The sequence below is a fragment of the Leptonychotes weddellii genome, chromosome 5, assembly GCF_054177405.1.
Source record: "Leptonychotes weddellii isolate Sample4059 chromosome 5, ASM5417740v2, whole genome shotgun sequence".
NCBI classification, from domain to species: domain Eukaryota; kingdom Metazoa; phylum Chordata; class Mammalia; order Carnivora; family Phocidae; genus Leptonychotes; species Leptonychotes weddellii.
Genome location: NC_138373.1, coordinates 94,913,937 through 94,938,078, shown reverse-complemented (window position 1 = coordinate 94,938,078; position 24,142 = coordinate 94,913,937). Strand labels below are relative to the sequence as shown.

The window sequence follows — 24,142 nt, the reverse complement described above, 5'->3', positions numbered from 1 at the left end:
TATGCAATTCCTCTATTTCAGTCCTGGCACTAGAATATAAAGTTTTGCTTCTATGCCTTTATGTATATATATTCTTCTCCTGGACTTCATTTAAAAATTTTGAGTATGATTCTTTACTTGTCCTATGACACTTAAACTTTTTACCAAATATTTTGGATGGTGCTATATTATAATTTTTTCCTACATTTCAATTATTTGTTCCATTGAAAGCACTGCCCCTCATCTTTTTTCATATCTATGAAGCCAGAATACCTAGCAAAAGCACACAGGAAGATCCTTAAATAAATGCTTCTTCATTATACCTAGTTGTCTTATGAGAGGAAAGTGATTAAAATGAAAAACACAGTGAAATTTATATTTATAATCAGAGGAAAGAGATTGCTAAAACATGCATGAAGTATTAAAATGACACATCCTCAGAGTCAAATTTCAGGAGCATTTTTGAAAGGAAAATATTTCAAAAACTAATTTCTTAGGGAATATATTTTAAGGAGGAACTAATCTTATTATTTTTTCCAATGAGAGAAAAGAGAAGATGCAATTTCTTGGTATCACTCTCTATTATAAATTCATACTTGAAAAAATTTCTGTGAATCTTACAAAGCTTATAACTCATCCAAACTATTTACTAAAAAATACGGCGGTGGGGGGGGGGTGTTGGTGGAGCCTGGGGGGCTCAGTTGGTTAAGTATCCAACTCTTGGTTTTGGCTCAGGTCCTGATCTCAGGGTCCTGAGATGGAGCCCGGTGTGGGGTCCATGCTCAACAGAGAGTCGGCTTGAGATTCTCTCTCTCCCTCTCTCACTGCCCCTCCCCCCACACCCTCTCTCTCTAAATAAATAAATAAATAAATAAATCTTAAAAAAAAATACAGGGGGGACTTGTCACAAAAATATAAATTCAGATTTCATCAATTTGTGTGTTTTAAGTTTGGAAAACCCTTTCAAATTCTTTTACTCTCCTAGTATTCCAATAAATGATTCATAAGTTTTTTATAATCCTAGTTTATGGCTAATGCTGAATACAGCACATATAGAGATATACAGGACCTATAGAGAATTTTAGATATAGATGGGTTTCTACTTAGATTTTTTATATCCTATGTGCAAACATTAATATAAATATTTATACTAAAAAGAAAATTGATGGCTTACCATTTTGAAATATTCTTCAACTGATTTCTCAGTCTATTAAGTCATCTTCAAAATTCATTTTTAAAGTAAATTACTAAGGCTTATATTAGTGAATCATAATATTTCAGAATTCTTATAAATTGATTTTAAGGGGCACTAATAATATGTATCAACTATTCATTTGGTACATTTTTCTTTCAAAATCCTGCATTTAATATTTCACTGCTATATGGGTTTCTCATTCCATTTTCTCTTACCTTTTATTATATCCTTTTTGGATCTTCAATCTCCTTCCTAACTGCATCTAATATGATTATGCTTTGTCATAATAATCATTATCTAACCTTATTTTGGTGTTTCATCTCATATATTGTGGTTGATATTCAAATATCCTCATTTATCTCTTGTTAGTTTCTCCCAATTGACAATCTATAAAAATTAATTACAACTACTGTGGGAATTGGGAACTGAGAGCATCTCATTCCAGATTTCCCTCACATGATCCAGGAAATATTCTTTATCTAACCATAACGTATTTTCAATGATATTTAGTAATGGCTAGGGTTAAGTTTGAGACTAGAATGATGACAGAGAGGTTTAACAAGTGCAGTGTTACGTGGACCCCTTTGTTTATACAATCTCACCATGTTAATCCATTAATTTTACTGCTATGATCTTGTCATCCAGCATGGAGGGGCTTCTTCTCCTACTGTCATATCAGCAACTTCCAACAAGTAGTGCTGCCGTTATACTCATTACTCAGAATTTAGTATGCTGTTAGACAATAAATATCTCTAAGTTTCTGCCGCCTCCATTCTTTCTCATTTTCCTTTCAATTCCATTTTACTAGCTGTTAATGGGCCACCTCAGCCAGGGGGCATTTGAGCAGAACTGAACACCATGACTCAGCATCAGAAGAATTCTAAAATGTATAGGCAGTTACTTCTTCCTATCTTCCCCTCCCTAAGAAAAAACTCAATGTGTGAGTTTCCTCCTGTACCTAAACTAGCTCAGCTTTGCAGATTTAAACACGTTCTTCAATGTGAGTTCTGTGCCACCATACTACCAGGCAATTGAAAGGAAACTCGATAGAGTAATACCGCAGCAGAATTGAAATACATTGTGAAATCTTGAAAAGTAGTTTTCCTGTGCTCTTATTATCATTGCTCTGTATTTCTTTCCTTTTTTATAAGTGATGCCTACTTCACAAAGCATACTTAGCATTATCTATTACTGGGTCTTGATAGATTATTTAGCAAACATTTTTAAAAACTTAGCATCCTACTTGAAGAAATACATATACATACATGTTATATTGCACATATTATGTTTTACAAATTATATATTATAATGTATATATGTGTGTATAAACATATGTGTACACATATACATATGTGTATATATACTATTAGTGTATATATATACACTAATAGTATATATTTACTGTTTAAAATCATCTTTAAAACATTTTACTATACCTAGAGTTTCTTACTAAATGTTTTTTTAATGCTATTTTCCCACTCTAAAGAGAGGTTGAGGAATTCATATCATACTGCTCATCATTTATATATTTTTTAATTATTTGCCATGATATTTAAGCAAGCAGCTTTAATTCAGAAAGACTGGCAAATACAGTAGTATATTACTTTTCAGTTTTTCAGAGTTTTTGTGAATTTTATTCAGCTTTTATATAGTAGGTTCTACAATTATATAAGCTTAATTTTTAAAACATCAAGAAAAAAATAAAACTTTTTTTGGAGTAAATTTCAGAATATACCATCTATCCATTCTTTTTTAGAGTAAGGCACACTGGGCAGGAGGAAAGAAAACAAAACACTCCAGGTAGAATTCAAACTGTTTTCTGACAACAAGGTCTTCCTTCAAGGACATGCTATTCCAAATTATTTCAATTCCATCTGTTCAATTTGTATGCAACACAGTATTTGAATTTGAGTACCTCAGTGCTATCCTCTACTTCTGGGAGAAGGACTGAACATTCTGGGTGTCTACCAACATCTTTCACCATAATGTGAAAATGTTGACATAAAGGAAATAATCTGAGCCAAAGGAATACCACAGCCTTGCTAAAACTTCTCCAGAAGGAGTTAATTTTTTTATTGATTCAGCTCATGCTCAGTGCTGCCCCTCCCCAATTTGCAGGCTATCTATCCAAGACACACACACATCTAAGCTCTGGTACATTCTTGAAAAGCTTTTGCATGCAAATAAAATACCTTATGGCACAATACTGTCAAAAATATAAAATAAAGTCACTTTTCAATTAACAAAACAATTCAGAACCCTGACACTGCACTGCAATACTGAGGTCTGAGTCAACCTTACTAATACTGCATCACCATTATCCTAACTCAGCACATTCTCACAATTACCTAACCTAGAGAAAAACCTTGCACTTACCTGATATGCTGAGTTGTCTGTTGTTCTGAGTATAGTATTTATTGCAAATTGTCCATTTCAATAAATGCAGTGACAGTTATACCACAATACGCCTTTCTCGTGCAGCAGAAAGCAAGTTAAAAGGACTTCAAGCTGTGACCTCAGAGACAGGCACAGCCGCTCCCATCCTTCAGCCAACCTTCTGGGGAGAGCAGGTTAGATGACAGTGAAGCTGTCTCCCTACATAGCAATACTTTCAAATAAAGCATTCTGTGCTAGGAGCTGGGGGATTTACATCTTCCAAATTCGGCTGGCCCGAGTCAATGCTGCTTCTATGCCTGAAAATATTAAGCATTTCACTGCAGTCACTTAATGCAAGAAACTATCTGAGGCGACTTCACAAACCCTGTCATTCTGTTTGGAGACTGAAGAATGAGCACTGCATGCATAATTCATGCATTAAAATCTTCAATGCACTTCCTGTAGTCACTGTTCTATCCAGTAATGGGCTATTGATCACCTCATCACTAAGACAATTGAAGCTCAGCAATTGGTTTATTTCCACAAATAAAATTACAACCTAAATCACAGGCAGAAGGCTCCAACCCTGCAACATCCACTCGGGTAAAACACTCACATAGACGAGATAACATTTGCATACTGCAGAATGTTTAAACTGGACTCTCTCTTTGGCAGAAACACTGTAGTATCTGTCTTCTTTTATTCAAAAGACATACTTTCTGAAGATTTAGACTGAATATTTTACATTTTAAGTGAGATATACAGAGTTGTTTTTTTCCCTGCCATTTCTGAAAAATCAACAGGCTAAACTGAAAATTAAAAAAAAAAAAAAACATAAAGAGAGATGTATGGCTACAAATCATAGGAGATTTTTACCCGGATTCATATGGATAACCTTTCTTAGAAGACTTTAATTTAAAAATAATTAATTTTTCATTTGAATAACATGGAAGAGTTTTTTTAAACATCATAGTGGGTATATATGTTCATCATTGTTAAGTATTTTGGATGGTAAGCACCTTTTTTTCTGGGAGTTTCAGTAGTTCTGAGAGTCCTTTCTTTTAGAATTTAAGCTCCTAAGGACACACCATGGTTTGTTTCTATTACTCTTTTTTCACTACCTCAAAAAAGCAGGCTTTAAAACAAAATGTGCATTTCATTATGCTAATATTCATCAAAGGAAAACACAGGTAGCATTTTAAAATGTCATAATGATTTTTGTGAAAAATACCAAAGTGGGAGAGCCATGTAAAACAGCAAATGTATATAAACGCTTGTCTATTTCCCAAAGTATCTTCAGTGTAAAAATTAATTAAGCTTTATTTATCCCACCAAAAGAAGATTAAATATGATGTTACTGCGATCATTTAGAAACCTAATGTTGTGTCTTTCCAAAGCCTCTTTTTATATCCACATAGGTACCACATACACACACACAATTATCTTAGTTCTGTGTTGTCACACCTGACTATTTGTAAGACCCAAGTGAAATCTTCAAGTTCATAGCTTGGGGCTAGACTAGAGAAAAACTGTCAGAGTATAACCAAGGTTTCCTTTCTAACAGTTACACTTTACAGGGAGCAATTCAGCCTTGGAGGAAGCATGATCACAGTGACTTTCAGTCAATAAACCAGTAGCAATTGAGATCAGCCTGTGAGGGTAGTAGGAGTGCTGATGACAACAGGGATGGAGTTCAGGGATGTTCAGAGAAATATTTCTTCTTTCCAAAGCATGTAAGAGCATGACTGCTAGGTCATAGAAAAGATAATTGCACCTACTTCATCAAGATTATACTAAAATACTCTAAATGGCAGTCTAAGAAATTAACCATCCAATTACTATGTATATTATATATCTCATATTCCATAATATTTTTTTCTACCCCAGGAAGATTCTATTTGAACACTTGTATATATTGCCTCTAACCTAATATATTTCAAGTGAACTACCTAGACCTTATTTTATAATATTTATCTGAGTAATGTTCTTTATTCTTTAAACAGAAGTTTGAAAGACCTCAAACATTTAAAAAATTATAGAAGCTATAGCTAAGGATTAATATCCTTCCAAGAATTTTATCAGTTTAATCATCTACAGTAGCAATTTTGTATGAAGATAACACCTCATTTAAAAATAGTAGAAAATTTGAAAACTTTAAAATGTAACTTATCAGGTATGGGGATATAGAGGATAGTCATTTAGGAGCTATAAATTGCTGACATAAACTAAAATAATTACACATGTAAGCATTAGAAATTTAACCTCTCTGTAATAACATGATTGAATAATGCATAACTAGGTGGATATGAAGAACTTAGTTCATCTCTCCTGCAGTGAGCAAGAAGAAAGTCAGTATCTTTTCTCTGATACAAATATCTAAGACCAAAGTTTAAAATGTATCTTTGTATCTACTTGGTGCATTTTCAAATTCAATTGTCTTAAAGGTGGGGAGAAACACACACAAACACCTCATGGACCTAGAAGAGAACAACACTAGAAGTCTGCAAAGAAGAATATGGCATAAGAAAAGCTATAGGGGTGATAAATCCCTAAAACATCACAGAGGGAGCTGCAAACAAGCCTTGAATGGGAACAACTGGGGGAAAAATAGTCAATTATTCTCTTACATAAAACAAAGCCAAAAACTGTAAAAAGAACCAATTTCCGCTTTCCAGAGGTCTGGCTATGCCTAAGAAACACACTTAACCGATCTTTTCAAATGGATGGAAAACAGAGATGGTGATTTTAGATGAATTTGATCTCTTTGCAGATCAAGAGGTTTTTCCAATATTTTGAATCTATAATGCATGTAGAATATGAAGTAAACTCTGTAATGTACAATAGGGTCAATAAAATGAATCAAAATTTGCAAATAAATCAAAGCATATTTAGTCTGCTAAATTTGTGGTATCTATTAAGATATATAACTAGACTATCTGACTACTGCCATTTGGAAAAATGCATAATTTATATCCATTATAAGAAAACATAATGCCATGTAGCCTTAGGAAAATAATTCAGCCTACCAAAGTTTCTCCATTTCTAAGCTCAAGGGATGGAGGAGCAGACTGCTTTTTTTTCTCTGAGATTTAAGAAATCCCTTCTTCTTTTCTTGCTCTGTCCTACCAATACTATAATCATCCCCTAATCATAACACATTTATTTAATTAAACATATTTATTATGTACCTTCTACAAGAAAGGAATTGTGCTAGGTGCTAGGAAAATAAATATGTACAGATCAGTGGCTGCCTCCAAAGTAGTCATACTTTAGTGGTGGAAACAGGTAAACACATAGATACAGAGTGATGATTATAATCACTTTGATATATGTTAAGATATGCAAATGAGATAATTACTAAAGGGTACTATGCCTGTATGCTAAATGACTTCTAGGTAAGTATTAATTCTTATTTTTACTCCACTAGATGAGGCATAGTAAGAAGAAATATTGGCATTACCAACTGCCCATAGTGTATTTAGGAAATGATTCATGGCGGTGGTGATATTTAAAGAAACTGAGTGGTATAATAGAATTAATAGAGGCCTTAATGTTTGACAAATTTGAAAATAAATTCAGGCTTCATGTGCTAGCCACACTCCATGAATATCAGCTTTATATTGTTTGTATAATACAGAAATAAAATTAAATATCTTTCTCTAGCTTTCTGTGAGAATTAAATAAATAATTTAGAGCACAATAGTTATAGTATAGTTTTTGTAGTCATCCAGATGAGAGTTTAAATTCTTCCTTGATTTCTTCATATTTAAAATGGGAATGATATGAACATCTTAGAGTTATTAGGAAATTCAAATATTGCAATGTCTTTATGTCACTTAACACAGTTCTTGACACAGTAAGGACTTTAGAAACATTAATTCATTTCTTCCCAAAGCTCAATCTTGCAGAAAAGTCTTGAAGGAAAAGTCATTTTCAGTAAAGAGAACAACATGCATTTTAGGGAGGCAAGATATCACATAATATGCTTGAGAAACTGAATTGTGTGTATTATGAGAATTTGGATAAATAGACATTTTGTCAGGTAATAGGGAAAAATTATATAAAATCTGACTTATATAAGGCTCTTTCAAAAACTCTGTTCAAATTCCGATTATATAGAACATTTTTTACACTGTTAAGGAGTTTGACGCTATTCTACAGAGAGATTTAAAAATTTCACCAAGAGAATCATATGACTAGATTTTGTAGCTGAAAGACAGACTGGGAGCGGTAAACAAATGAAAAATATATGTTTAATAGAATACCATTTGCAATCCACCAGAAGTGATGAGGACCTAAACAAGGCAGACATAGGGATGTGGATATATGGAAAATATTCTAGAGATATTTAAACATTAGAGTCAGTAGGACTTAGTATGAAGAGGTTGGGAGGAATCATGGAAGACTTTCAGGACTTGGTAACTCAGTGTCCTTCTGTCACTCTTATCCAAAGAAAAAAGAACTACTGATATCATAAGAGATGGTGAGATGAGATTATAGTATTGCACACAGCAAGGGAGGGGTTGGTAAGGAATGGATACTTATAGAATTTCCAAAAGACATATTGATAATGAAGCCATAACACACTTAGGTGTTTGGATAGCGACCAGAATTGTTTAAGGTATGGAAGTCAAAGAAATAACTCAGGGTTGAAAGTGTGCAATGAAAAGTAGGTGGAGAATGAAACCCTGAGATGTAGATAACGAAATGAACTGAAAGCTCTATGTTAACTTGCTATCTTGACATCATTTTTAAATTGATTGCAAAATGGAAAACTTCTAATATATATTAAAACAAGTATTTATACATATACATATATGTATATATATTAAAACATCTCTTTGGTCATCAAGAAATAAATTCATGAAATAGGGAGGAAGAAAAAAGCTATAGGGAATAGGTATCCTAATATGTCTCAAAAATCTGAGGTACTTCTACATTGTCCCTGTATCATTGGATTCCTGAGTTCCATCAAAATACCCACCATCCTCTCAATATTCAGTTAGCTTACAGATATCAGTATATTGCCATGGCTTCCCAGGTGTCATAAAAAATGACCCAATTGTAGTTCAATATCTATGTAAAATGAAGATACTAAGAATCCTACTAATGGTTACAGGTATAATTGAAAAATATAATTTAAAGCCTTTTAAGTCTATGAAGGTATTATATCTCCCAAATAATTATTATAATCCTTATTTAATCCTATTTACTTTTAGTTATTTTAAGAAAAGCAGATCTTTTAAAGTTTTTATTTAAGTTCCAGTTAGTTAACATACAGTGTAATATTAGTTTCAGGTGTATAATATAATGAATCAACACTTCATACATCACCTGGTGCTCATCACGAGTGCATTCCTTAATCCCCATCATGTGTTTATAGCAGTTTTTCTTTTTAAGTGACTAAATGCCCTTGGAGGAAGGCATATTTAACTTCAGGTCAAGAGATATCAGCAACCAGTTCTACCCCATGAGATTCACTGAACAGCTCTGGGTATATGTCAGTCTGTCTCTAGATATACATTAGGGAAGAGCTTTAAAAATTATATTCTTCCTGTCTTCTCTAGTAACAAATTAAAATATTTGCAAAATAGTTTGTTCCAAATATATTTCTAGTCTCAAGATAATTTAGGCCTACTTCACTGTGTCTCAATTTTTTAATTGAACAGAAGTCTGTACCCTCTTAGGTCTTTTAGGATTTTTAAGCTTTTGTAAAGAATGATTCAACCCATGAGTCACTTCTTCAATAAGGTTTAATGGGGAAACAAAGGTTTATTTTATGAATTTATGTATGAATAAATGCCAACGACAAAATAGATGATACATTAACTACAATATTTGATTGTATAAAACCTTAAAAATACAAACACCTTTTACGGACTTTATATAAGTTTTTGCCTCACTATCACTAAAAAGGCACTTAATTAAAAACTTCTAAATACATGTATTTTTAAAATAATCACATCATAATTATAGGGCACAAGTATATATTGTGTATATTCATGTGGGATGTGCATACATGCACAAATATTTTAAAACTTGAATTATACTATATTTCACATTAGTGTACAGAGGTAACTATACAACTTGCTGAATTTCCACAAACTGACATAGCTATCCCACCTGCACTCTGATCAACAAACAATATATTATTAGAGGTCCAGAGGCCCTTTATTCTCCCCTCCATTCTCCACCCAAAGCCACTGTTCTGACTGCTAACAACATAAATTAGATTTTTTTACACAACTAACCTGTGGTGATGCAGAATTCCACAGATGTAGAACTATTTCAAAAATAAATTTGCACAAGTGTTTCCTATTCACACTCTTCCCATTCTTATTTGACCATAGTTTCAAAATGTAAAATGTAACTGTTATATTTTCATTTAATAAAGCAATTTTGTATAAGTTCCTTTTGAGATGAATACTTTAGAACACATTTTATATTCTACCAAAAGCTAGGTCTCAAAGCAGGATATTAATGTACCAGTAAATTCTTTTGTGAAATATTTGTTTTTGTGGAGTTATTATATACGGCCATCAACTTCGCTTTTTCATAAGCAGATTTATCTTTAAATTTGCAACTGTAATTTCCTGGATAAGATTTCATCACAGGTGTTTGTCCTATGAAATTAAAGAAGCACTCATAAAAGGGAGTGGATGTAGGGATCTTAGGGAACAAAGTGATACTTTAATGAAATGTATGATGATTTAAATTAAAAACAGACAAGTGATTTAAAGTAGGGACTACAAGTTCGAATTTATAAGGATAACATACAGTCTAGACTGCCTTCTTAGTGCGGAACTATCAGATGCAAACTCTTGGCTACAGAGGCCATTGTATAGGCCAGTAATAATTATGTTTGGAAAATAATCCCAATTAGTGACACAAAGAAAAACAGGTTTATGAAATGGAGGGGAGAGAAAAATTAGTTTGGGGCACACAGGTGTGAATGCAAAAATTACCTGGCTTTTTTCTGATCCAGCTAATATTGACTTGAGCCCTTTCTTTCACAAATATTCACTGATGTGGGCTATGGATCAAAATCCAGTTCAGTACTGGAAATTTAATGGCCCTTATCCCAAAAGGTTTAGAATCAGTGGTCTATTGGAGCTAGCCCATACCAGCTTTTAAACAACTATTTTAATTTCCAGAAACTTTAAGCCAATTATTAAACACAGTTATTATTTATAATTAAATATGAATTTACATTTAAAGAAATTATATTTTAAAAAGACAAATACTCAAAATACATCACTTCCTATACATTTTACTATTATCAATGCTTTAGAGATTGTTTACACCTATTCTATCTGTATGGTGGAAATGCTATATAATAGTGTGCTATTGAGCACCTCTAACTCCACGTTCAATAACATCATGTTGCTAGGTTGAAACCAACCATGGTGAAACTAGTTACAGGACCAAAATCAGCAAATGTGAAAAACCAGGGCCTTTTCTTTTCCCCTGGAAAGCCAGTTGTTAAACATTTACCAGCACTCCTCAGCTTGGATTTCAATGTCTAGAAAGTTGTAAAAGCAATTATCCTTAACCAACTCCACCAACACAGTTTTCCAATTTTAATTTTAACACTATTCCCTCAAAATTTCAACTAATGTTACCAGTATGGACAGGCAAACGCTGAGTTGTAATAAACTCTCTTGGCCAACTGAACAATGATTGAACTTAAAGGAATGTCTGAGAATATTTATCCTAAAAGATCTGTACTTTTTTCCTATTAAGAACTGGGAAAGGGGCACCTGGGTGGCTCAGTCAGTTAAGAATCTGCCTTTGGCTTGAGTCATGATTCCAGGCCCTGGGGTCAAGCCCCCCTGGGCTCCCTGCTCAGTGGGGAGCCTGCTTCTGCCTCTCTTTCTGTCACTCCCCTTGCTTGTGCTCACTTTCTCTCAAATAAATAAATAAATAAATAAATAAATAAATAAATAAATAAATATATAAATAAATAAATAAAATCTTCAAAAAAAAAAAGAACTGGGAAAAAATTCAGGATATTTTCAAAGGTGGTTATATCATCCAGGTAAACAAAGAGTTTAGAAAAAATATTGAGGTTAACATCCCTTCATCAAATCATAGAAAAATGTTACATAACATTAGCTATAAATGTTTTTAACTGATTGTCCTTCCTTCTTCCACAATATTAAAAGAATTTTTAAATAATAAAACAATTACAAATATACTAATCAGTCCCAGATGTGCATTTTTGCTATAGTTGAATAGGTTAGTAAGGTGGGTACCTAAAAATATATAACAATAATTTAAGAATAATGCGATGGTTTAAGAGAGTAAGATCAAAAATAAGTATTACAAATTCCACTTGAGAAAAATACAGGAACACAGAATGATAATGAGATTCTGCCAGTATATGAGAAGGATATTGGGGAGGTCCACTCCTAGTAAGTCTTACTTAGGATCTTCAAATCCCTCTAAATTTGGAACACTTATAGGACTAGCTCAGAATCTTTAAAATTGACAGGCTTTGATGTGGGTACACAGAAAGCTTCAACTTGAGAAGAGGGTGGTACCAGCTTTTGGGCAGACTAGAACCATCTTTAGGTTTTCTTAAGCTAATGTCTAACATCAGAGCTCTGTTGGAGCTCTGTATACTCATATCTTAAGTGCTACAAAAGTTAGTCTTTTTCTTACCCTTTAAAACATCTGAAATTAGTTGTGAATTAGATTTAACCAAAGTGGCAATAAAGCCTCCATCTGGATCAACTATAAATTACATCGAATCATGTCCAGACTAAAAGAAGGAGCATGCTTTATTCTGGTGATAAATATCATTACTTTAGTCTCTATTGTCCTTTTACACACAACCTACAGTGTACAATAAAAAAATACTGCAGGATATAAAAAAAGGAACAAGAAACTGTGTCCCGTATCAAGAGAGTAGTCAATAGAAGCAGATCCAATAATATAGGGACAAGGATATTTTAGGATTGGACAATGTCTGAGGAGATGAGGCTTTAAAATGTATATTGTAGTCACTTAAAAAGGGGGAGGTGGTGTCTGGCTGGCTTAGTAAAGTATGTGGCTCTTGATCTCAGGGTCCTGAGTTCAAGACCCACATTAGGGGTAGAGGTTACTTAAATAAATAAACATTTATGTATATTGTAGTCAAATGGTGAAAATAAACTGAATCTGAAAGGAAACATTGATTATAAGCATAAAGAGGCAAGAAGAGATCAAAGAGTTTTCTGAGGTAGAATTGATAAGATTTGCTGACTGATTCTATGTTGGGGATAGAAGAAGCAATGTTTGGAACACCTTGAAAACTCAGTGGATGTTGACAACAACAACTCAAACTGATTATCCAAAAGTTAGAATAAATATAAAATGATAGAAGAGAGTAAACTGTATATGTCTACTTCTCCTCTTTCTTGACTTTTCAGTGTTCTCTCTAATTTCTAATAGCCAGAACATTTATTTATTTGAATCCTGGGATACCATACTCTCTTGCTTACTTCCTTTGCTTCTCTGGCATTTCTCTCTCATCATCAGTTCATTTACTTTATTTCCACTTAAATATCTGTAACCCTAAAGATTTCTCTCTCTTGTCCTGTCCTATTCTTTCCTCTCCCCTCATCTCTTTTTCTCATTTTTCGCTAAATATTCTCATCTACTCTCATAACTCAATAGATTACATGTAATGAATTCAAACTTGTATCTAAGATATTTTTTCCTGAACTCCAGATCCATCAACCCTCATACGCCTAATGTTTATACTTGGGTATCTCACAATTATCTCAAACTCAGGCAGTTCACAAATGAACTCAACTTATTTTTCCTAAATTTGGTTTTCCTTTTTACCTCTCTATGCTAGGAAATTGTACCCTCATCCATTCATCTGCTCATGCCAGAAGCTAAGATAGCATCTTTTATACTTGAAGATCATATATATGTTCATGAACTCAAACTTTTTCTCTAGGCAGGATCTCTTTTCTGAAGTCTAGACATGTCAACTTAATATTCCCACTTTGTTATCTCACTCTGAAATAACTGAATTCTCAATATTTTTTTCCTCCAGTCCTTCCTATCCTGGTGAAAGGCACCACCCTACACCATGTACTCATGCCTAAAGTCTATGGCTACAACTCTCTTTTCTACCTCCTAACTACATAATGAATTTATCTACTTCTGTCTTTACTGTCAATAACTGAAGTTCAAGCTATCATCATCTCTTGCTTAGATTACTGAAGCAGCTTTATAGGTGATCTCCCCAATTCTACTCTTATGCCTGCTATTCCATACAAAATACCATATGAGAACACCTAAAAGAATCTTTTAAAAATGTAAATGTCATTATATTGTTTACTGGCATAAAAACATTCAGTGTTTTCCCACTACAATTAAGATAATATTAAAAATCTTCAACATTGCATATAATGTCCTATAGTCCCCAGACTAATCCTCTAGCTTCACTATGTTCCAGCCACACTGGTCATCTCTGTTTCTTCCTATCTTTAAGTTAGGAATGCTTTTTTTCCAAATATTTGTTTTGCTAATTGACTCATCTTTCAGGCTCTATCCTTTATTTAACCCTTATGCAAACTGGGATAGTTCTTTCTGTGATTCACTCTCAAAATACTCAGTAACTTTCCTTTACAACTGATCCAAATTGTAATTAATTATGCATTTAATCCCTATCTTTCCACTATAATGTAATTTTCACTACAGCAGAGACCATATTTGTCTCATTTGCCTTTCATTTATCACAGGTCTGGTGTTCATCACTGTGACTGGCACATAGATGATATTTGCTGAATGCATGGACAAATGAATCAATGGCACAGTGTGTGCTTGTATCAGAGGGTATAATTCCTTAGGTTTGAATTATCAGTCACTGTGATAGAGTTGACCAGATAGAACTGAGCTGCCTGCCTTTGAATAAATGGATCAATTCCAACTTCAGATCTTTGGCTAAGAATACTTGTGTATTAAGCTTTTTTCCAAAAGTCACTACTTGTCTCTGTCCCAGGATTTTGCCTCCCTAGCTTGTCAAACCTCTACAGGTCACTAGACTTTGACCTGTTGTTACTCATGCCGGACAATCTGCTCTGATTCTGTGTCCAAGCTCATTTATTCTTAAGTGGGAAAGTTTTATTCTCTCCACAACCCTACCTACACCCTGACCTACTTGAATTCTCAGTTGTCTTATATTCCCACTTAGGTTCAGTCTAAGACAGAACATTGATTAACTGTTATTAATTCTAATAACTCTAGCTATTGTTTTCACTTTGCTTTCTCCAGGGAGATTCTCCTCAGCACTTCGAGAATTTTCCTAGCTGGCTCCTAAATTTCCAGTAGTTTAAAGCTAATGTGTTCAAATCTGGTGTGGAGATGATTGCCAGAGATGTTGAAAAACCCTGATGTCTTTAACTTTTCTAACTTCTGGTTTCCAGGGTGTGATCTATTTATGTACTTTCAACAATTAAACTGTCACTTTCCTTCTTCATCAAAACTGGGAAACCTCAATTGGTAAATAAGCTTTTAGTAGTTTTTTAAATTTAATAATTTCACAAATAATGCTTAACAGTAGGATTGTTGTTTAAAAAAAGAAAAATGAAAGAGTATTTTTCTCCTAACTTGTATTCATATTTTAAATTATATCTTCCTTTCCTTCCCAATGAGTTGTAAAGAGAGAGGCAGTGTATTTAACAGATGAAAGGATAAATTTTCATTTCTTACATCCTGATGTTTAGCATTATGTTTTACACTTACTATTTGTCCATAGCCAAATTACTTAACCTCCTAAAATCTCACCATCTTTGTCAGGTGAAAATATTACTACTACTACTAATACTTCCATCATAAGAATACTGTGAGGATTGATTAAATGCAAGAACATGAAAAAAAAACAACCACCCACAACTTTACCTGGCATAGTGCCTTAACATAGTGAGAGTTAAAAGTTGTTAGTTACCATTATTTCATAAACTCCCTGAAAACTAGCACCATGCTTTATGCTGCTGGGTTATACATATCTAGCACAGGGCTTGCATAAAATAGGCTTATAATAAATGTTTATTGACTGATCAATAAATTCAACCAGATTTTCTGAGTGCTTTGGTTTTGTCAGGTCTTAATGACTCAGAAAATACTGTCTCTCACTAGGAAAATCATTCATAGGAACACAAGGGTTACTTTCTGCCAAAAAATGATACAAACACATTTTTAAAGTGTTTGCTGATTAAGAAAAATTTTTTTACTAACTCCTTAATGCTGAAGAAAAAAACCTTCTTATCAGGGATTTAAGGTAATTTAAATATTGAACGTAGTATGACCCTATTTTAATACTCCAGCATGGTGAAACAGATCATCTTAATTCAAATTCTAAAGCATTTTATTATTATTTAGATTTTATTATATATATGTTATTAAGTAACTACTCAACAATAGATTTTATTGTGCATACAAATACAAATTATGTATAAAACATCAAATAATAGATTTTATTATAGGTAACAGATTTGATTACATATTCATTATCAAATAATAATAGCTTACAAACACTGAGATTTACTAGTGCCAGGCATTTTCTCAAATACTTTATACGATTTATCAAATCTAATAATTCCCACAACCAACCCCCATGGACTTCCTTTAATAATGCTCCAATAACCTCAGACACATATTAACTTAATTTACTGATGTTTATTTATAAATACATAAAAAGTTAGAAAGTAGGTTAGAATGACACTTGGGTTTATGTTCATACTGTTTTCAGCTTCTGATCTGAAAGTACTGTGGATAAAATATGGACTTTAGTATTATGGGCTTCTGTACTGCATACCTCCAGCGAATACCATCTGGTATCATTTGCCTTCTGCCTGAAGAACTTCCTTTGTCATTACTTATGGTGCAGGTCTAATTGCAATAAATCTGTTTAGCTTTAGTTTATTTGAAGAGAAGTATGAATCTGCATTTTTGAGAGATATTTTTTTGCTAGGTATAAAATTCTAGATTAATAGGGATTTTTCCCCTTTTTCTTTCAGTACTTTAAAGATGTTAAAGATGCAGGTTTTATGTGGGAGTTTAGAGAGAAGATGTTAAGAATGACACTGAGGCTTCTGACTTCAAAAATTATCTGTGGGTGTGGACACAATAATTGAGATTGACTAAGAAAGTATAATCAATATACAAAAATAGAGGGTAGTAAATTGGTCAGTCCCTTGCACTTCATTCTTTTTAACGCCTTGGCTCTCTGTCACACATTTACTGACTCCTAACTCGGACATTTTTCCAGCTGGTTTCTGGGACACAAACTTATTTCCTTTGCCTCTTGCTTCTTTGTTCTTTCCTTTTCAGTCTCCTTTGCCAGTGCAACATTTTTATTATCAACCTTAAAAGACTAAAATATAAGAAATCTCTTCCCTTTCCTTCTCTCCTCCTTGGTGTTTTTATACCCTGTAATAACTTGACCTATCATGTGTAATGAATCCAAACTTACATCTTCAGGCAAAATGTCTTTTCTGAGTTCCAGACCACCAATCTACTGATATACTTTAAATTTACACTTAGGTTACTAACAGGCATCTAACTCAGGCAGTCCACAATTTAATTCATGACTTTTCTCCCAAAATTTATTTCCTCCAATTCTCCCTATTCTAGTTAATGGTACAGGTCTCTATGTACACCAGAAACAGAGATGTGATATTTTATATTTTCTTCTTCCTCTAGCTTATTGGTTTGTACTTGGTAAATATATACTGAATCTATCTATTCCTTTCTCTTGTCACTGCCATTAACCTAATCCAAATCATCATGATCCCTTGACCGACGTATTACAGTAACTTCCTAAAAATATTTCCCTATATAATCCATATCAAATGCCCTAAAAGGATATATTTTTTAATGAAAATGTCATCCTATATTTACTGGTTTAAAATCCTCCAGGGTTTTCCTACTTCAATTAGGATGCTATTCTATGTCTTCAACAGCTCTGTATCATCACTAGTCTCATCTCGTATTATTCTCCTGTCATTCACTACATTCCAATCACCCTGGTCATCTTCCTGTTCTATCTTAATGTACACACTCTGCACAGACTGCTCTCTTGGCCTAGAATGCTTTTCCCCCAGCTCTTCATCAACTTCATCTCATCTTCGAAGTTGTACCTTAAAATTTACTTCCCCAGGAAATGTTCCTCTGGGAAATCATCCTCCTAACTCTCCTCCTTTTGGGCTAGGTTAAGTATCTTGTGATTCATTCTCATAATACCTGTACTTTTTCTGGGTAGCATTTATGGCAATATCACTTACTTGTATAATTGCTTATTTAATGCCTAACTCTCCTGATGGCAGAGATCACATTTGTCTCACATTTTACCTTTGTTTATTTATCACTGTATTTGGCATATAGAGGATACCAAAATTTTTTTTGAAATCATGAATGAATGAATCAGTGGCACAGTTTGTGACTGTATTAGCTACTAATTAATTGTATTAGCTATTAAGACCTGATTCTTTAGGATGGAAAATTGGCAAATATTTTAGGTTTGCCTGAATATATCTGGTCTTCCTGCCTCCAAATAGTTCATGTTCAACTTCAGACCTTTGACTATGGATTCTTACATCTCCAGTTTCTCGCTAAAATAAGCTATTCCTTTGTTCCAGGATTTTCCCCTCCTTGCCTTACCAAGTCTGCCCTAATCTTTAGTTCTGCTTTGATTCTTGATGTTTATCATCCTGACCTCTTTCACTAATGCTGTTACCTGTTCTGACTTTGTGTCCAAACACATCTTCACTCGAATGAGAGTTTCATCTTCTCCATGTACCTACTTAAGTTCTTTCCCTCCTGAATTTGTTTTGTCTCAGATACTCATCATGCATCTGAGCCCAAGTCAGAACATTGATCAACCATTATTAATTCTAGCTAACTCTGGCTTGCTTCATTCTACTTTCCTAGAGAAGCTCACCTCAGCATCACAAGACCCTTCTTTGCTGGTCCCTGTTGCTGTAGTGCAGTTCTTTTCAAACTTTATATGACATGGATCTCTTTGAAAGCTCTTTTAAAACACAGTCTCCCAGGTCCCACTCTGAGAAATTCTGATATATATAAAATCTGAGGTAAAGCCCCCATATTTGCATTTCTAGCAAGCTACTGGGTCATGCAGATGCTGGGAGTCTTAGAATAATACTTTGAATAGCATTACTGTAATAGTGTGAGACAAGTTTGTTAAAATCTGGTGGAAGTTGACTGTCAGGTTTTGAAAATGCCATGATTGCTTTAACTTTCCTAGAATCTGGTCATTGTGATCTAAGCTGCCTTTCTACTTTTACTGTTTAAGCCATCAACCTTCTACAACCTATGAACCCCCACCCCGCTCTGTTTAAAGAGTTTTTCTAGCTGTTTGATATCTTTTATGAATATTTAAAAGCATAGTTTTATTGTTCACTGATCATTGACCACAGGAAAATTGTTTTACATTAGAAGACATGCATTTTAGTGGCTAAATATATAATGTTTCATGTGCTGCAGCCTGGAGTTTGGACCTGAGCCTCACATTTAATAGCTAAAATTTCAGTTTATTCATCTGTCAAATTAGAAATATAATAATAGCCACACTAATAATACCTATCTCAGAGAAATGTTGCATTGATTGGCTAAATGAAATAATTTGGAAAAAATGGCACAATTGCATGCCTCACAAGAGCACAGAAAATCACCAAAACTGGCATTATGTATTACGCTTTGTTTTACTCCATAGCATGTAGCAAAAACCTGGCATAAATTGGTGTTCAATAAAAGCTTAAAATTATAAGACTTAATGAATGCCACAAAAGTTATAAACCCAGTTTTGTTTAAAATTTTTAATAACTCCTGATTCAATCAGGGGGCTCCAGAGAAACAATAGAACCAACTGTATGTATGTATGTGTACATACACACATATACCTACACACATATGATGAGATGTGTGTATGTACAGCATATAGTATATGTATAACATATAAAATATATATGTATAATATATAGAATATATGTATGTATATTTAAAGAAATTTATTTTAAGGAATTGGCTCACATGATTATGGGTGTGTGGCAGACAAGTAAGAAACCCCTAGGGTAGAGCAGAAGGCTAGCAACTTGGCAGGAGTTGATGCTGCAGATTTAAGGCAGAATTTCTTCTCTGGGAAACTTCAGTGTATTTTCTTAAGGCCTTCAACTGATTGGATAAAATCCCCGACATTATGGATGGTAATCTGCTTTACTTAAAGTCAACTGATTTTAGATGCTAACCACATCTATAAAATACCTTCTCAACAACACGTAGACTAGTATTTAAAGTGGACACTAAGCTTAGTCAATTGACACATAAAAAATAACCATCACAACTCCTTTATAGCTATAGAAAAAAAAATTCTCTCTTGATAGTTAGGGATTTCCATGATCTAATTCAATTTCTCTCTTCAAATTCCTCCATCCTCATTTGTGAGACTCATTTTTCAAGTTCCATCATTTTGTGAAGCCAATTATTCATCTCCATGGGAAGCACTTTCTTTTCTCTGTTCTCATAGTCATTGTGACTTTCCTGTATCCCTCTGTGTCATAATCCTCTATACATGAGATAATTTTTCTCTGTTTGCTAAGAGCTCTTTGATTACGGACACTATGCTTTCTTTTTATTTTTATTCCCCCACAGAGACTTTTCATATGGTACTCAAAAGATAAGTGTTGAACTTATTAAATTATCTCCCAGCAAAAACTTTCAAATAATGGCTTTATCAATGATGTAAAATTTAATTCACTTCCTCTGAAGGAACACCATTTTAAAAGTGAAACACACTAGCAAACTGCGCATCCCCAGTTTAAATAATGTTATGATTTACTAAAAAATAAAACATTTAACAAATATGACATTTTATATTTTTGGCAATATATCATGTGGATAAAATACCAGGTGGACATATTTTTTAATGACAATATTATGAGTACAATTTTATTTAAATGATATATTTTCTCACTATCCATTCAAGAAAAAAAAAAGGCAGTTATTCATTTTCAAATTCAAGGGGCAGAGTATAAAACAGCAGGAACTCAGGCAATTCAGCAATCCATCTATCTTGAGAGGAATAAAACACTATTCCACTCTGTACTGGCTGGCACAACTCTTCACCAACAATCCCCCATTTAGATATAAAAACAAACTGGCCTTTGTATTTTGTTTATGCTGTCACTGGGGCATTGCTCTCAAAGCACTTCAGCAATACAAAAATAATGTTGCTGTCTCTCACAGGCAAAGCTAAAAAATATTCACAAAAAGTGCTGCTCAAAGAGCATATTTATCTCAGTTGGTTTCTTCATTGTACAATGATAAAGATATTAAACTAAATTCTTTATTTTTGTCAAGATACTGAATATTTTTCTCATTTTATGTACATCTAAGTGAAATCCTGAATTGCAGAACATTTATTAGGTATGTGTAAGAGAAATAATCTAAATTTACCCACATGAAATTCCTCCGTCCCCCTCCTCCATTGTTCAGTATTTAAATTTCTAACCTAATAGGGAGAGATATGAACAGAGGCAATAAAGTATTATAGGTGCAATGATAAGAATAAGTACTGAGTTCAGAGGAAGCAGAAAGGAGAACTGGTAAAATCAATCTGAGAAGGGGGGGAAGAAGGAGGTCAGGAAATGTTTCATTCAGATGAGCATTGGGACAAGAGTAGATATTTTCCAGCTGGATAAGATGGAGGATGGAGGAGTTATTCCAGGAAGAGGAGGCCACTTAAAAGCATTAAGCAATGACACAGCCTGGCTCACGTTGTTGAAAGAACCATAGAGCATGATGTATGCCTTAGAGTGGAAAGGAGAGAAAGGCACTCTTCCATGCCATCAATATCAAAATTTGATGTCCAAGTCCAACATGCTTCATGATCTGGTTTCATGTTATCCATACAACCTGAATTTATTCACACAGTAGGTGCTGAATAAATATTTACTTAATGAATATATAAATGAATAACATTTTCTAAGGATCGATATGCAAGAAACTTTGCCAAAATTTATGGAGAATAAAAACAAACAACTATAACCGAAAAAAAAAAAAAAGCAAAATAAAAGTGGTCAAGACCTCATAGCTAAGAAATATGACAATTCAAAAATGACAATGACAAAATCAAGATAGAAAGGAGGTCTTTGGAAATTAAGAATATATTGTCTCCATTGCTCCATAGGTAAGCCTGTTTCCTCAGTGCTGTCTGCCCTTACTCTGTTCATTCCTACCTTGTGTTTTGGTTTACAATACTTTTCCTTCTCTACCTTCTTGAATAGTTTAAGTTCCTTCCTTTACATATCCAGATTTTAGCTATCTCAAAGAAAAGAGGAGAATGAGAAATTGATAGTGAATGAATGTGTTTTGTTTTTTTTTTGCCAAGCACTCTAAGTATTTTATATAAAACATCTTATTTAATCCTCACAGCTTTTGAAGTGAGTAGACATTGCTTCCTTGTTTCACCACTATACTCATGCATAATTCAAAGAGGTTAAGTAATATTCCCTCCAAAATATAAAGGGTGAGTGGAGGAGCTGAGAGCTGAGCCCAGCTCTATCTCCTCTTTCAAAAGCTCAGCTCACATGTTATCTTCTAGAGGAATCACTCTCTTAGGACACCATCTTCTGAATTCCCAAGTTCAGCATGCTGTTACACCCTAACCGTTAATGTTTTTCTAATTAATTCTTCAGGTTAATTCTATTCCCTTACATGGATTATGAGATCTTTGATGAAAAGAACCACATTTTATGTTCTTATGCATCACCCATGAAACTTCAAACAGTGCTGATCACATAGCAAGTGACTTGCAACATCTGAGGGCTGATTAGGCTGCATCTTCAGGAGTTTTATCCCTTTTTTCACTTCAGAAGAACCCTCCCCTCCTCCCATAATGAATCATTGACTATTGTCAGTGCTCAGTGAGAAGATGTAGGTAGGTTATTTTCTGACATGTAGTATACCATCAGAGTCAATTCTTGTATATCTTAACAAAGTGGTTTCTGTATTACCTTATAGTTTTACTACTAACGTTCTGTGAGCCTGCACAAGCTACTTATTTCACAGGCATTTTGTGAAGATTAAAAATGATGATGTATGTAAATGAATGCTATAGACTTTAGAGTAATGAAATATAGGTTTATGTTTATAATATTTAGGAAATAATCTACTTGTGCTTCTTAGTTCCTACCAAATTTATCCCTGCACTAATCTAATAATTGAATCAATGTCCGTTTCAAATGAAAACAAAACAAACAAACAAAAATAGTGCCCATATATTTTTTAATTGGCCTGCTAGAGAAAATGACCCAACTTTGGTCACAAGAGCATTGATAAGTGAAACAGTGGGAATTTGGATGTATTGAGGTGTAATAAAGGTAGGCAATAACACAACCTATACTCACTGCTTGAATAGGTGATAAACCATTTCTGAAGGTAGTACAATGACATGAGTTAGGTAAAATGAAAGATAATTGAGGCCATCTCAAAAGTGATCACCTTTTCAATTGTTAAAATGTAAAAAGGTAACCAGTTGATAAATTACATACATATCATATGCATCAATGTGTGCAAATAATTCTAAATTTGTCCAATATGGCACCTAAAAAGGGTAGAAAATTAGTTCTAATGGCAACAAGCAATAAAAATTGTTGTAATAATTCAAAATAAAAATTTGAGAAAAATGTTCCTTCCTAACCTCAGCCATAGACTAGTGGAAAGCCTCTCTTATCAGTTGTGTCAAAAAGAAAAAGAGGGATTCTGTGGAGGAAAGGCTACCTGAGAATAAAGGCCCAGCCTATTATTTGCTGCAAAGCAGCCTCCCTCAAATTTGAGTGAGGGCACTGTTTGTTGGGAAACAGGCAGAACTGGTTTTCTGGGATCTTTAAACAGAAGAAATTTAAAAAGAAGCTTCAGAAAAAGAGTTGGAGAGAAGAATTCATGGTGAAATAAGAGATTCATTGCTCCCCTTCTTCTGTGGGGTGGTCCTGGGGTAGGAGAGGTAGACAGAAAACCCTCCCTTGAGATTTGCAAGTGATTTTGAATGTGAGATGCTGGCTCTGCTTTCCTGCTTACAGGCTACTGAGCAGCAGAATCCCAGATATTTCCAGTGCTGCCAGGGCCTGGGGACTGGAACTACTGTGAGATGGCCACGGGGCACAAACAGGAAGAAAAGGGCAAAGTCTGCTTTAGCTTTCCATGGGACTCAGTGATGCACAGAAAGAATGGTGAGTTTCCTGTTAGGTTAGATAGTCCACAGACCATGACTGGAAGCTCTAACTAGGGATCAAGTCTTATAAGAGGTATCCTGGCAGAATGAAGGGATAGTATTATAATGGTGGTAACAGCTCACTTGGCAAAAGAAAGGAATGTGGCCTCCTATCCAATAAGACTGTCTTCCTTTAAAAGCTGTTAGGTATTTACCCCAAAGATAGAATTGTAGGGATCCGAAGGGGTACGTGCACCCCGATGTTTATAGCAGCAATGTCCACAATAGCCAAACTATGGAAAAAGCCAAGATGTCCATTGACAGATGAATGGATAAAGAAGATGTGGTATATATATACAATGGAATAT

General features: G+C 33.9%; 1 protein-coding gene across 2 annotated transcripts in view; it reads right to left on the bottom strand.

Annotated features, from left to right (window-relative positions):
* CNTN1 (contactin 1) overlaps nucleotides 1-24,142 on the bottom strand; it is a 290,007-nt gene that overhangs the window by 175,732 nt on the left and 90,133 nt on the right. Inside the window, exon 3 of one of the 2 annotated variants that reach the window (XM_081821497.1) lies at nucleotides 3,551-3,642. The exons of the other annotated variant lie outside the window; for it this stretch is intronic. The gene's annotated coding sequence lies outside the window, so the exon portion shown is untranslated. The remainder of the gene's footprint in view (nucleotides 1-3,550; nucleotides 3,643-24,142) is intronic. 2 annotated transcript variants of the gene reach the window in all.